The sequence below is a fragment of the Medicago truncatula genome, chromosome 4 (genome assembly GCF_003473485.1).
Source record: "Medicago truncatula cultivar Jemalong A17 chromosome 4, MtrunA17r5.0-ANR, whole genome shotgun sequence".
Taxonomy (NCBI): domain Eukaryota; kingdom Viridiplantae; phylum Streptophyta; class Magnoliopsida; order Fabales; family Fabaceae; genus Medicago; species Medicago truncatula.
The window spans coordinates 48641669-48656802 of record NC_053045.1 but is presented as its reverse complement, the minus strand read 5'-3'; positions in this window follow the sequence as shown (position 1 = coordinate 48656802).

The following is a 15134-nucleotide window of genomic DNA, read 5'->3' as shown; positions in this document are numbered from 1 at the left end:
AAAAAAACAACAAAAGGAAAAACAAAAGCAAAATCCTTGGTGGATAAATGAGGAAATGGAAGAACAGAGATGAGATGGGAGGGAAGATAACAGAATATAGAGAACAGAAACTACCGCTGGCACCAGCGGGGGTTAACTGTCGGCGGTTCTCCGAATGATAGTTAACTATTGTTGGGGGTAAAAATGTCATTTACTTGTGTCAATAGGAAATATTCATTGTCAAAAAATCAATTTTCATGTATTAGACTACTAGATTAATAATATGGTCTATATTATGTAACATCATAACACCACTGACTGGACTAATTGATTTAGACTACTACTTTTCCCACCCTATGTCTTTCCTCGTGCGCCCTATTTTTTCCAATTTTATCCCTGGTTTGGATTTCGTTTTCCGGATGGTATTGTCAAAATTTTGCTGATGTTTCCAGATTTGAAAATCCGGAATAATGTTCTCCCAGAAGTTTTGCAATTTTAATCTTCAAAATTTGTAAAATAAAATGCAAATAAAATAAAAAAAACAGAAATAAAAAGACACAAACATAATAACAACTCATTTTATTAATATATGAACAATACATTACAATAATTTTCAAGTTTTTTAAGTTTATTACATAAGATCCTAAATCTATTTCTAATCTCCTATGGGCCTAATTCTAATCTCCTAAGAGTCTAACCACTGGTATGTGATGGGACATACCAGTAGTTTCCCTATTGGAGGAAAACCGGAGGAGGAAGGAAGAGGAGGGCGGGAAGAAGAAAACAATGCCCCTGAGAGAGATGGGGGATGTTCAAACTTATGCCAAGACAGGCCAAGCTAAGAACCACACCGACCCACATGACCCTCAGATGAATCGCGCTTCGTTGCAGCGTGGTTCCATCCTCATTGACCGTTCATACAAACCCTGAAAGTTTTCAACGAGGCCCTTATCTATGAAAGGCCAACGATGGAAAACCATGGTTGTAGAAGGAAGAAGAGGAGGAGAGGGCGGGAGAGGTTGGTGTGAGAAATGGTGGGGTTTGGAAGGCTATTTAATAGGGAGGGGTGGGTCAAAAACGGTTGGAAGGCCATAAATGCAGTCGAAAAACACGTTTTACCACGTTTTTTTTACTTGACCACCGACAAAAACGTGTGGTGCAGACCACCGGCCATCATTGATGCATTCCGGAATCTACATTCCGGAATGCACATATGTTTTACGGAATATGTTTTCCGGATTAATACGATAATGGTGGTGAACGAGGAAAAAGTTGGCACTTCCTGTAGGGCTAAGGACATTCCGGAATATAAAATCCGGAAAGATTCATAGCCATTAATGTGGGTATGGATGGTTACAACCACTAACACGTTTTCATTGACTGTATTAATGACCTAGGACTTGTTTTAGGCTATAAATAGGCTTTCATCTTCAACAAATACCTTCATTCTTCACATCACCTCTTTTCTTACATTTTCTTCAAATAAAAATTTAGTTTTTTAGGGGTGTCGATGGTGTCATGGTCATTGTTGACCGTTCATAAGAACCCTGCAATTGCAATGCATTGCAGCTTGTGTGGGGTTCATATAACGGTTAACAGAGATCATTGACATCAAAGAAAGACACAGAAAATAACATAACATCTGGTCTGGATTTCTGTTTCCGAAAATCACTAACAATCTGGTCCAGATTGTATAATCCGGACCAGGGGTATTTTAGTAAATTTTGCAGGGTATGCGAGGAGGCAGCAGGGTGAGAAAAGTAGTAGTCATTGATTTATTAGGAGAACCGAACTTGTCTCATCTTTAAATTTGCCCGAGCACCCAATGCAACCCGCATGCAAATTTCAGAACTCCAAATACAAACCACCAGAAATGCTCTTAGCAAGTTGGCTTCAATTAATTATGTCAAGGCACTCAAAGCAGTAACTTAACGTTTACAAGTTTTATATACATTTGAATTATATTGGTCTACCTTACAGTTTACATTGTTTGCACTGTTAGGACATAATATAGCGGTCCACGGTTGTGACTTTAATTTTGGAGTATGATAATTAGGAAGGGCCGAAAAAGTCTTGCGAACGAGAGTCTTAAGGATACTATTTCATAATTTTTAATTAGGAAATTATTCACTAAAACGTCAAACATTTCAATATTTTTTTTTACTAAAAGAAAACTTAATTTATATCATTAATTAAAATAGCATTAATATAAGGAGGACAAATCTCAAATACATGGCGACTAGGCCAAAAACATGTCTCCCTAGCAATCGTATGAGCAACTATGCTCGCTTGACGCCTAACAAACTTCACCTCAAAGTTGGAAAATAAAGCTTACACAGACTTAATGATAGATACTATAACATTAAACTCTGAAGCACCACTACTCTGGGCTGAAATCCGATCCACAAGAGTACGAGAATCCGTCTCAAATACGACCTTATCCCAACCTTTGGCAATAGCAACTTGAATTGTTTTCTGCAGGTCATAGCTTCCCCTTCAAGGACTGAGACACGAGCGTATATCTTTGTCAAATGACCAGCAAAAAATACGCCTTCTGCATTCCTAAAGCAACAACATGTCGTCGAAATTCCAATAGAGCTATTGAACGCAACGTCAACATTGCACTTCAGCCAGCCATTAGCAGGCTTTTCCCATCGAATCTGTTCGGGAAAGGGGGGATCTACATCTTAGAAATCGTGGTTGGGCCTAACACAATCCTACAAAACCGGCTTGTGAGGTGAGGATTTCCCCCACTTATCTGATGTGGGACTCTTAACATTACATTACGACCCGAACTACTCACCTCTTGGGTAAATTTCCATTGCTGCCAATTGCTCAAAGCCAACCTCCCAATTTCCAATGGTGTGTCACGACTAGAGTTCCAAACAACATCATTCCTTGTTGCCCATAACTGCCATAACAGAACCGCAATACAACCACCCGTATCAACACTCTCCTTGAAACAAATATCGAAAATAAGCTCTGGTAGGGACTGAAATAGGCTAACCCTGGGTAGCAGCATAGCAGAAAGACCAACAGAAAACCAACTAGCCACTTCACAACCAACAAAAACATGCCAATTTGTTTCCTCCTCACAGTGACACCACAAACATCTATTGGTGCAAGACACATGACGCTGTAATATTGCAATGTACATTAGTATTTTCTTTTGCTAAACTTGGTCGATTAAACTTCCAAAGTAATAGCATATGTTTCCTCTATTTTGTATTACATGTAAAAAAATATTTTAATCGGAATAAATAATTTGATCCGGTAACAAATTCTAGCTTGTCTACGTACAGTGTGTTTAATAATCAACATGTTAACTAATGGTCTCCAAAAAAAGTTAATCAATAGATTAACGTCAAGTGTTACCTCAGTCATACTTCAGATTATTAAGAGTCTTATTTTTTTGAGAATAAGAGAGTTAGAATTAGAAGATTGTAAATATGTTGTGAGACTTATTTTACTTCTCTTTGTAAATGCTTTATTTATGCGGAGCTTTTTTGCACTTTAAATTACAACGTCACTACTTCAACCTAAATTTTCTATAACAAAAAATAAAAAAATGTATGTGGTTGTCGTTTTTTTTTTTTTTTTTTGGAGTCTATGGTTGTTCTTTAATGAGTTTAGCATGGAGCACGTACGTAATATGTAATATATGATATGAACCATGAAAGAAAACATTGAACCAATTTAGACAATGAACTACACTCTTAGTGGACGACAGAAATGGATGAGGGAGTGTGCCCACCATCTATCTTTTCCATCGATTGGGTCACTTGTATACTATTAATCATACATTTTCTTTCACTTTCATCTATAATCATCATCTATCAAAAACGTCATATTCATTATTCTAGGCCAATAACAAAGATATATTTATTTCTCTAAAACAAAAATATATTCTATTATAATTTTGTTTTATACACTAAATTTATTTACACATACATTCGAAAAATCACTCCATAATAATATTTTGAAAAAAAAAATCACTCCATAATTGATATCTTTACAAATATGAAATATCTATTTATATGTTTTCATTGGACTCACGGGTTAAAAAAAATGTATACAGCTTGTGCATAAAAATTAATCTCATATATATTATACGTAAAACTTTTGATAGTATTTTTCTCACGGAACCTGCACTGAACAAATGTGATCTATGATAATATCACGTGAACTTAGTTCAGTTGTTGATAGAGATGGTATTAACAAATATAAGTGCTGAGATTTAAACCTCGAACATCCCACTTTCTAGTTACTTGACAAAAAAAATAGTACTGTAGTTTTTTGGCAAATATTATTCACTACCAGAATGTGCAAGCGCACAAAAAAGTACCTAATTTAATACTTGATTAATGACTTTTTCTAGAAGTAGAAATTAAACCGAAATCCTATTCGTCCTTACTGCTAAGACGGTGTTTATATTTGAAATCGCAGCCAACCTGAACATAAGCTAACCGGCTGCTATAAAAAAAATGTCTACTAACCAGCCGCTGCAAATTTAAAAGGCTTAAATATGTTAGGCTTAATAGGTCATTTGGTCCCTTAATTAATTTGCAGTTTTTATTTTGATCCCAACTAATAAAACTCATGTTTTGGTCCCTTAAGTTTGTCTCCGTTAGTCAAATAAATCCATGATGGTTAAGTTTAATCCCAAATGTCTCTATGATCATTTGATCGTTGGATCACGCATGTGTATTATATCTTGCGATGTACCACCAACATATAACTTTGTTTCCTTTTCTTCATCTTCTTCCTCACCTTTTCTTCATCTTCATCATTATACATTCATCACAACAACCCAAATTTTTTTTTACACCAACTTCATATATAATTTCAGATAAAATTTGATGGTATTTTTTATTTCATCACCCTATAAAATATTTTTTTAATCTTTTTATGCAAATATATTTTGTTTGAAATAAAGGACTGATTTAAAACTCTTTCCTTTATTCTATTCCATCTGTTGTTGTGCGACTTATTCTTTTTCCTTGAACATTACCGCCGAATACTTTCAGCCACCACAACTTCATCATTAGACCTCCTTCCACCACACCACAGCCACCATTGAAATCCTCTTTTCCCCCTCTTTAAAAACCACCCATTTATTTTATAGATTGATAAGATTTGAAAAACACCAATCATCAACTTCTCTCTTAATTTTTTGTCACTATGATCCTCTTTTTGAGAAACTAAGTTAGCCATTAATTTCATCCCATTAAAATATTGACCCAATGGGTGTTGTTAGGGAATCGTTGATGGGTTTTCATTGTGGTGAGGGTTTGTGCGACAAATAAACTGGAAGGAGATCCTGAGATTCGATTGACAATAATGAGGGTTTATGAGATTAAGTTTATGTGAGATGCTCATTGAGATAGTTTTTTCCAACACAGCTCATCGTCTAATAAACTGGAAGGTGCTAAAATTGTATATTCCAAGGATAATGTTGCAATTCATCCAACTCAGTTTGCTGTTAGTGGAAGATTGAAGTTACTTAAGCTAGGGTCTTCCTTATTTATGGTCACAATCGATTAATTGTTTCGTTAATTTTTGGTTTTTTTTTTTATGTAAATGTATTAAGAGAATGAGATAATTATAAAGTTTGATGAATTGCTGAAATTTTTTCGAGCTTTTTATGAAGATTATGAGGATGATGAGGGTTATGTTGGTTAATTTGTTTATGTTGGTTGTGTTTTATGGAATTCTTTGATTGATTTATATTCTGTTAAATGAGAGTTGGGTTGTTGTTTTGTGTTGATGTTATTGATGTGGAAGTGAGTTTTGTTCTTCCGGGGTTGTTATTGATAGCAATTGATGGTGATGGTGATGGTGATGATGATGTTGTTGTTGTTGTTGTTGATGATTGTTGATGTTTTTGAATTTTTCTGAAAAAATAATGAAGATGAAGATGGTGTTCATGAATGTGATGTTGAAGATGATGATAAGAGTAAGGAAGAAGATGAAGAAAAAGAAAATTAATTAGTTGTTATCGACTCACCGTAAGATAAAATACACCAGCGTAATCCAATGGTCCTCGTAAAAAAAAGATCAAACGATTAACATTTAAATAATTAATAGGATCTATGGTAGACCACTCTTAAGGTTGGTCCACCATATACATTTGAGGTTAAACTTAACAGTATGGATTTATTTGACCGACGGAGATAAACCTAAGGGACCAAAACATGAGTTTTATTAGTTATGGGACCAAAATGAAAATTGCAAAATTAATTAGGGGACCAAATGACCTATTAAGCCAATATGTTATTTGTCTTTGCACTTTTACTATATTTTAACTTTGGTCCTTACACTTTTTTTTGTTTGGCTTAAGTCCTGCATTTTATAAAAAATTTGGCATTGGTCCTTCTGTTAACTTCAAGTAAAAAAAATGTTAAAACTATCGCTGTGCCACGTGGACCAGTATTTCATGTCACGTGGCACACTAAAAAACAAAATTTGCATAATTAAAATAAATAGAATAAAATAATTGATTTTTAATAGTTTTTATATTACTATTATTAATAAATTACAAATAAAAAATATGGAATTTTGGCTACGCCAACGTCAAAATAAAGGTGGGTCTGGGTCTTTCTATAAACTTTTCTCCAAATTTTCATTAAGTCAAAAAAGAAAACCTTTTCTCTATTCTCATTCTCGGTCATCAATTATTATTCTGTTCCTTTAGATATGAAAAAGCAGTCCAAAAAAAAAAAAAAAACTTAATTAGTGAAAAACAATTGGTTGAATCTATATGATTTATACATGAGAAAACGAAAGTTAATTAATAGTTGTTGAAGAATTAAACGCATGCATATACAACCTATCTTCATTTGTATAGTTTGTAATTTTAAATATTTCTAATCAAATAATAATAATAATATAAAATCATACTTAAAAATCAGTAATATTATTTTATTTATTTTAATTATGAAAATTTTGTCTTTTAGTGTACCAGTAGCACGTGGCGTTAAAAAACTGATCAATGTGGCACACCGTTAGATTTAACATTTTTTTTTAACTTGAAGTTAACGGAAGGATCAATGTCAAATCTTTTACAAAGTGCAAGGACTTATGTCAAACAAAAAAAAGTCCAGGAACCAAAGCCAAAATATGGTAAAAGTGCAGGGACCAATGACATACTTAAACCTATTTAAAACTTATATGTTTGATTGTTTTTAATTAAAATTTTCAATTCCAAAGTATGAGAGGAAATGTAAGGATAAATAATCAAGCGGTGTTTAATTGATGAATGAACTACCAGCATCATGGACCATTTATTACCAAAAGAAAGAGGGTTACTGGCGCATTTTTTAACACGCTTTTTGTTGGTTAAAATTTGTGTGAGTCTTATCAAATTTATATAGGATTTATGTAATTTAAGATTCATATGAAAAGTGTGCTGGAAGGAATATGTTAGTAAATGTATTTCTAACGATAATATAAAAAGGAGAAATGATATTTGTACATCCATTTTATAATAATTTTTGGACAACTTTCTCTCTCATACTCACATGATGTTCTTTTCCTCTCTCTTCCTTTTTCTCTCTCCATTATTTTTGACCAATAAAAAAAGAGAAAAACAATATTGTCATCAAATGGATGTACATATATCACTACTCTATAAAAAGTGTAGAAAACGAGCACATTTTACATATATGCCGTGGCGTCGTGCTAAGAGCCTAAGACTAGCTACAATGGGGTGTTGAATATGGGATTCAACATGTTGAAGCCATGCAATGAGGGGTGTTGAAAGAAGGAAAAATCTGAGTTGGAGGAGGGAAGTGTTGAATGAATTCAACTAGTTGAATGCCTGCCACAGGGGACAGCTGTCGCGCGCGGATTCGCCAAGCCAGGCGCGTGCGCTACACGCGCGGACAGGGAGAGTGGCCGAACTCACACGCGGAGAGAGAAGAGAGGAAATGGATAAAGGAAGACACATGGCATTATGTGATTGGCTGCTTGGATTTTTATCTTCTTAATAATTTGGACTCAATTATTTCATTGCAAATAATTTTTTTATTTTTTTTTATCAAAATTCGTAATTTTTTTTTCTCTATAAATAGATACTTTGATCATTTGATTTGGACACAAAAAAAAATCAAGTTTTTCACTCTCTTAATCTTATCATTAGCTTTGTATTAGCCTTTCTTTTGAAGTTTTAGTGTTTATTTATGTTAAGAAAATAAAAATAAATCATTTAAATAAATTTTTTTTTTACAAATAAAATAAAATTGTTAAGTGTTTCTTCATTTTAATTTAATTATAATCGATAATTGTAATTTTATGTAATTATAAAAACAAAAATATAAAATTAAATAAGAATAAGAAATAAAAGGTGGTGGGGTAGGGTGTTGAATGAAAAAACCATTGGAGAGGTAAAAATTGAATGGGTGTTGAATTAAGAGAGAGAAAATGATGTGGAGTGTTGGGAATTGAAAAAGTGGGTGTTGAATATTGTTGAATGTATTTTACCATTATAAATGGTCTAAGAATCTACAAACATGGCCCCCCATTTGCTATCCTTTCAAACAAGCATCCATGAAGAAGGATTCTTAAAATAATTTTTGAAAGACTCGTGCATTCAAGTCTTTCAATGCATAATCTTTACAAGAGTTGTTAAATAGATTTCATTAACAATTCTATATCATTATATTTCAACCATAATTTATTTTTTTGACAAAATTTCAACAATAATTTATATATTTTCTACTAACAACTCTAACTATAACACTATTATATTATTTATTTCTTTAAGAAAAATCAATCGTGAGATTCACACATCAAAAGAAGAGTGCTCGTGTAGGTCTTCTTTCTCCTATTAACAATTCTATATCATTATATTTCAACAATAATTTATTTTTTTGACAAAATTTCAACAAAAATTTATATATTTTCTACTAACAACTCTAACTATAACACTATTTTATATTATTTATTTTTTAAGAAAAATCAATCGTGAGATTCACACATCAAAAGAAGAGTGTTCGTGTAGGTCTTCTTTCTCCTATTAACAATTCTATATCATTATATTTCAACAATAATTTATTTTTTTGACAAAATTTCAACAATAATTTATATATTTTCTACTAACAATTCTAACTATAACACTATTATATTATTTATTTATTTTTAAAAAATCAATCGTGAGATTCACACATCAAAAGAAGAATGCTCGTGTAGATCTTCTTTCTCCTATTAAGAATTCTTTTCACGTCCTCTTCAATGGTAGTAGCTATTAAGTTTCACTTTTTAAAAAGCAATGAAACTTCCATTGTAGATACTCTTAAGCACGCTTGCTTGTAAGAGTATAAAAGGAACCAAAACAACATAATGCAAGATATGTTTTATTTAAATATATTTTTGTCCTACAAATATACCCTTTTTTATTTTATTAAATTTTTGTAAAACTATATTATTTATTGTTATCTTTGCATATATATTACGTTTTACTTTTGATCATTATTATTTTATTTTAGTTTTTTTTTAAATTTGTTTATGTTGAAACTGATCCTTGTAATACGTTTCTAATATCTTTTTTACAAAGATCAGTTTCTAATTTCTTATGTAGAAGGGACTAATTCTATCGTAACAAATGTTATAGATATTAAAATAAAATAACACGGACCACAAATTTGTATGTTAGCAAAGATTAAAAACTAAAAATTGTTTTTCCTCAAACAAAATAAAAAAATTGTATATTTGCAGAGGTCAAAAATATATTTACACCTATTGTTTATTTAGTTAGCATCTAAAAAAAAAAAAAAACCTGTTGTCTATTTAAACTTGCTTGATACGTAAACAAACTTTTTTTTTTTTGGCAAAATACGTAAACAAACTTAAATGCTGGAGTTTCTAATCTAACGTATAATCTTAAGCATAGTTGAATTTCAGAGCTGTGCGATATATAGCTTCAAAGACTTGTGACCTTATATGGGGGAACCGTGTGATATGGAGAGTAGCTATCTTTTTTTTCTTCTCAAGATTGTGATTGAATCCTATACAGCAGAATTTTTCTTCATAATTTTATTCAGAATATGCTAATCATTGCAAATGAGTCTCACAAAAAAAAATGAAAGAATGTATAATCCAATGGAATGAAGTAACATTTCACAAATAGCATATTTCGTTTGATTATACAACTTTTGAAAAACGAACGATCTGATCAAGCCTCATTAAAAGCGGATGTGGGAGTGAGTTTGAACAGGGAGGACGTACGTGAGTGTGTTCCCGAAACATGGTGTGTATTGAGCGCACGCTAACGTATGTAGAAGCAGCGTGACGTGGAAAGAAACCAAAATTCCAAAAAGGAAAAATTTAAGGTTTTGGTTTCATAAAATATTGATACATAATTAGAGGTGGCGTTTGTTGATTGCGCCATCTCCCACTTACAAAACAAGTTACCTCTTCGGGCACACCCCAAGTATCATATCTCCATTGTATATACGTTAGTATTGTGTCTAATCTCTCCTATGTGAAACTTCTGAGATTAGCATCAATGATCTAATACATTATTTTGTGGAATTATGTGAATCATGTATCAAATCTGATTTTGAATATTAAATTGAGACAAACCAAGTGGTAGCCTGATCTAATTTTGGATTAAATTTTGAAATGAAGTGGGGGCTGATATGGAGGTCAACTATAGTATGTACACAAATGACCATTCTAATTAAATTTTTCCACTAGTAGGCTAGCTAAACAGAAATGGAAAATGTTGTGACTGATTATGACTCTTTGTTTTGTGCTATATATGTTTTGTCACTTTGCCATATAGTTGAGGGAACATGAATGTGATTTATATATGTCATTCATACGACTTTGGAGACTTTGATTTATTCTTCCATTATAGGCATCAAATTGTGGCAAAGCATGAAGGTGTGGGGTAAATAGAGTTCCTTAAAAGCTTGAAACTCTTGTAGTTGTACCACAAACAAAGATAGATATAAGATAGCTATGATTTCTTCAAGGCTCCAAAGGCTTCTAAATGAGGGAAAACTTGCTATCACATTAAATTTAAATTTATGATGTAACACTTTGTGGTCCTGCAAATTTTTCCATTCATTTGTATTGTAGTGTTGTAATTAAATATATTTAATAATTAATGTATACACTTAGTTATATAACAAATGTTTAATCATTATATGGCCGTATCCTTATTTCTTTTCTTTTTGTTCCAAATCTTGGTGCTTTTTGCTTTATCAAACGAACTTGGATGAGGTATGCTATGGCTAGCTTTCAAGAACCGATGCATTTTATTTATTGCTTTAATTATAGTAAAACACAAAAAGACAATAAATAAAAGTTAGGAAAAATTACATTAGGAAAGATTCATCTCATTGGTATGATTTATGGATGATTAAGAAACGACAATGGTGTGGAGGGGGGGATCCCGAAAATGGAAGTATCCATACTCTTGGACAAAATTATGAATAAGCAAAGCACTTCTTGCTTTCCAATAATTTCATTAGTTTTTTTTGGGTTCAAAATTATGAATAAGCAAAACACTTCTTGCTTTACCATAATTTCTTTCATTGGTTTTTACAGGTTCAATACCCTTGGTTAGGATTTTCCACTAGCTAGCCGCCTAATTTTCCATTAACAAATAAATACTATACTAAGAATAATTTAAGAAAATGAAAGTAATTTATTTTTAACCACAAGTGTTGGGATCAGACATCAAATACACTTTCAATTTAAATCTTAATGCTATAATATATATATATATATATATATATATATATATATATATATATATAACTTCATACTTTTTTGACAAAATATATAACTTCATACTTCTTGTGCATAAATGTTCAAAGTTTTTTTCTTATAACAAAGCATATTATAATTATGTTTATGCATCATAACTATAAAAATATTTTAGGTGATGTTGAATTATTAAAATGTTTGATGTTTGTTGTCTTGTGTTAAGAGTTCCACATCAGTTGGGAGTTGGCCTGATAATTTGTTTATAAGTGGGGGCAATCCTCACCTCAAAAGTCGGTTTTGTGGGGTTGTGTTAGGCCCAACCACGATTTCTAAGATGGTATCAGAGCCTCTCCAATATCCATTGGGCCACCTGCCATCAGGTTTCCGCTATCGGACCACCCACCATTTATGTCCACAAACCAAGCCTAATAGTGCTGGTCGTGAGGGGGTGTGTTAAGAGTCCCACATCAGACAGAACATGACCTGACAATGTGTTTATAAGTGGGGACAATCCTCACCTTGTGAGATCCAAGCAAAAAAATTTGCTATAAAGAACATAGCAATGGCTGTGAAGTTTTTGGTTTACGTGGTGCTAACTAGTAGTTTGTATTGCTGAATCACAAACTAAAGGCATAAAGCTTTGTAATGTCATAAACTATGGTGCAATCGTGGATTAGAGCTCAAGGTAGATTTTGATGCTACGAAGGAAGTAATTTCTCCTTGCAATTATTACCGTGACACACCCTATCTTTTATCCTACTCCACATTTGTTAAATTACCATATGAAACTACAGAAAATAGTAGTGAAATTTCGTCAACAATTTCTACCGAAACTGAAGTGAATGGAAGATCCGAGGTTGACTCTAAAAGTGCAAACACTTATACTAGTGATGAAAAGAAAAAAACCAAAGCCTGTCGAATTCAAGGGCCACCTACCGATTCACGCACAAAGTCTAAAGAGTGATGTTGGGCGTGACGGCCGATTCACGCACCAAAGCCCAAAAAGTGTTGGGCGTGAAGGGGGTGTATTGGAAAAAACTCAAGTCCCACATCGTATAGATAAGACTCTTGAGAATAGTATATAAAGAGGAGGCAATCCTTACCTTACAAGCCGGATTTGTGGGGTTGTGTTAGGCCCAACCATGGTTTCTAAGATGGTATCAGAGCCTCATCCACGATCCGTTGGGCCACCTGCTATCAGGTTTCCGTTATCGGGCCACCCGTCATTTATGTTCACGCTTCAGATGTGCAATCCTCACAAGCCGATTTCGTGGGGTTGTGTTAGGCCCAACCACGATTATTAAGATCTTTGATCAATTCCATATGCAATGATCTAGAGAAATTGTCTTCTAAATTGGGCTAAAACTAATAATGCGGGATATAGATTGTTCATCTACTTGTGTCATGTGTCAAAATGATTCGTACTTAAATTCACATATTTTTCTTGGTTGTGCTAAAACGGTTGCTTGTTGGAGAAATGTCAGATTATGGGCCATTTTAAGCGTTTTTTTTAGAAGACAATGATGCCTTTTTTATTTAATCATAACTATATGTGGATTAGGTCAAAACCCAAAGCAAACAACCAAGGGCTCATCTTAGAGGTCATTTTCATGGAAGCTAATGGTTTTGATGATTCCTTTGGCTATATTTGGGGTATTTTAACACTGAATCAACTGCATTATTTCTCAACTATCGCTTGAAACATTTGGAAAAAGTGAAATTTGATTGATGCATTGAATGGACACAAGGGTCACGGTTGGAAGAGTGTTAACTCAAACACAACATATCTGATGTATCATTGGCAAGTGTCTTCATGGGTTAGTTTCGTGAAGACATCAATCACTTTTTATTTTTTTTGACAAAACAATCACTTTTTATATTTCAAATGTCTATTTTTATTCATTTTAGTTATTGTAAAATAATTGTATAATAATATTATGATCCAAGCAATGAAAGTAACTTTTGCAAATATTTTTTTGTATGATAATTGTATAATTTGATCCAACAGAATCCTACTACACTTTCTGCCGTATGAGTTTTTTCAATTTTTTCGTTCCTGTATATGTAGATCTGGATTTTTTTTTGAAGCAAATGTAGGTCTGGATTTAAAATGGCAGTTATAAAGCAAACGACAATTAACTGTCATTAAGAATAAATACATCATTTTAAAGTGCCTGAGAGCAAATAATGAAACTTAAGGAACAATTTTCTTCGTTTTTCCACATATATTGTATCACACAAACCCTTCTTCCTTTTTTCTTTGTATCCTTTTGTTTTGAAAATTTTAGTACTCCACACCCCAAAAATACCAAAATATCCTTCATGTAGTTAACTCCCGCTTACCCCAACGGCAATTAACCATCGTTGAGTTCTGTTATGCAGACAACAATATTTATAATGTCAACCACGACACAAACGGCATGCCTAAAAACCTGTAACTCATAAACACATTTGCAGAGGCAATACAAAATATTCCACAAAATAAGCAACAACATTACACAATAATTCATAATTCAATAACATTACACCAATTCGACATTACACTAACAATTAGGGATGTAAATGGATATCCAAGGATGCAGATAGTGTGATATTCGTGTCTGATCCGTTGAATAAGTATGAAATTCATACCCTATCCACGCGGATATCCGTTTAGCGGTAATCATGGATTTTAAGGTATCCGTAGGTTTATACATATATCCATGGATAACATCTATAAAATAAAAAATTAAAAGATTTGTTCATTTTTTTTAGCTGAAATTTAAAAACAAAAGTTCATCACATGCATTTTCTTTTGTTTTTAGCAAAATATAATATCAATACATTACAATAAAGACAAAGATCATTGACTCAACAAAAACATAAATAATGTTCCTTACTTTTAATAAAAATAAAGTTCTTTGATTTAACAAAAACATTAATAAAGCTCATCATATTCAACAAAAACAAAGCTTCTTGCTTCAACAATCTTGTTCACATTCACTTCCTTTTAAAGGAGTACGTGTGTAATACAGATTTGAACAATCGTGTAATAACTAATAACACTCACAATACTTAGGTTTTTTGCTTAAAAAGTTGAAAGGTATTAAAGTTATTTATGTAATTTACTCGGTTTAATAGCGAGTATGGATATCCGCGGGTGCGGATGCCATTAAATCTGCATCTGTATCCACTAATTAGTGGTAGTTAAAATATCCATTTATTTTATCGATAAATATCCATTAATGTATCCGCTTCGTGCCTGTGACGGATTTTATTCGCGGATATCCACATGCGCGGATTTTTTTGTCATCCCTATTAACAATACACAAACAATTCAAATATAACATTGCAAATTTTTACAACATATTACACATATTACACATCATATTTTCGTGCCGTTAGTTTGTACTTTCTTTAGAGGTGGAGCAAACAATGTCATTTTTTGGAAATGCTAACTG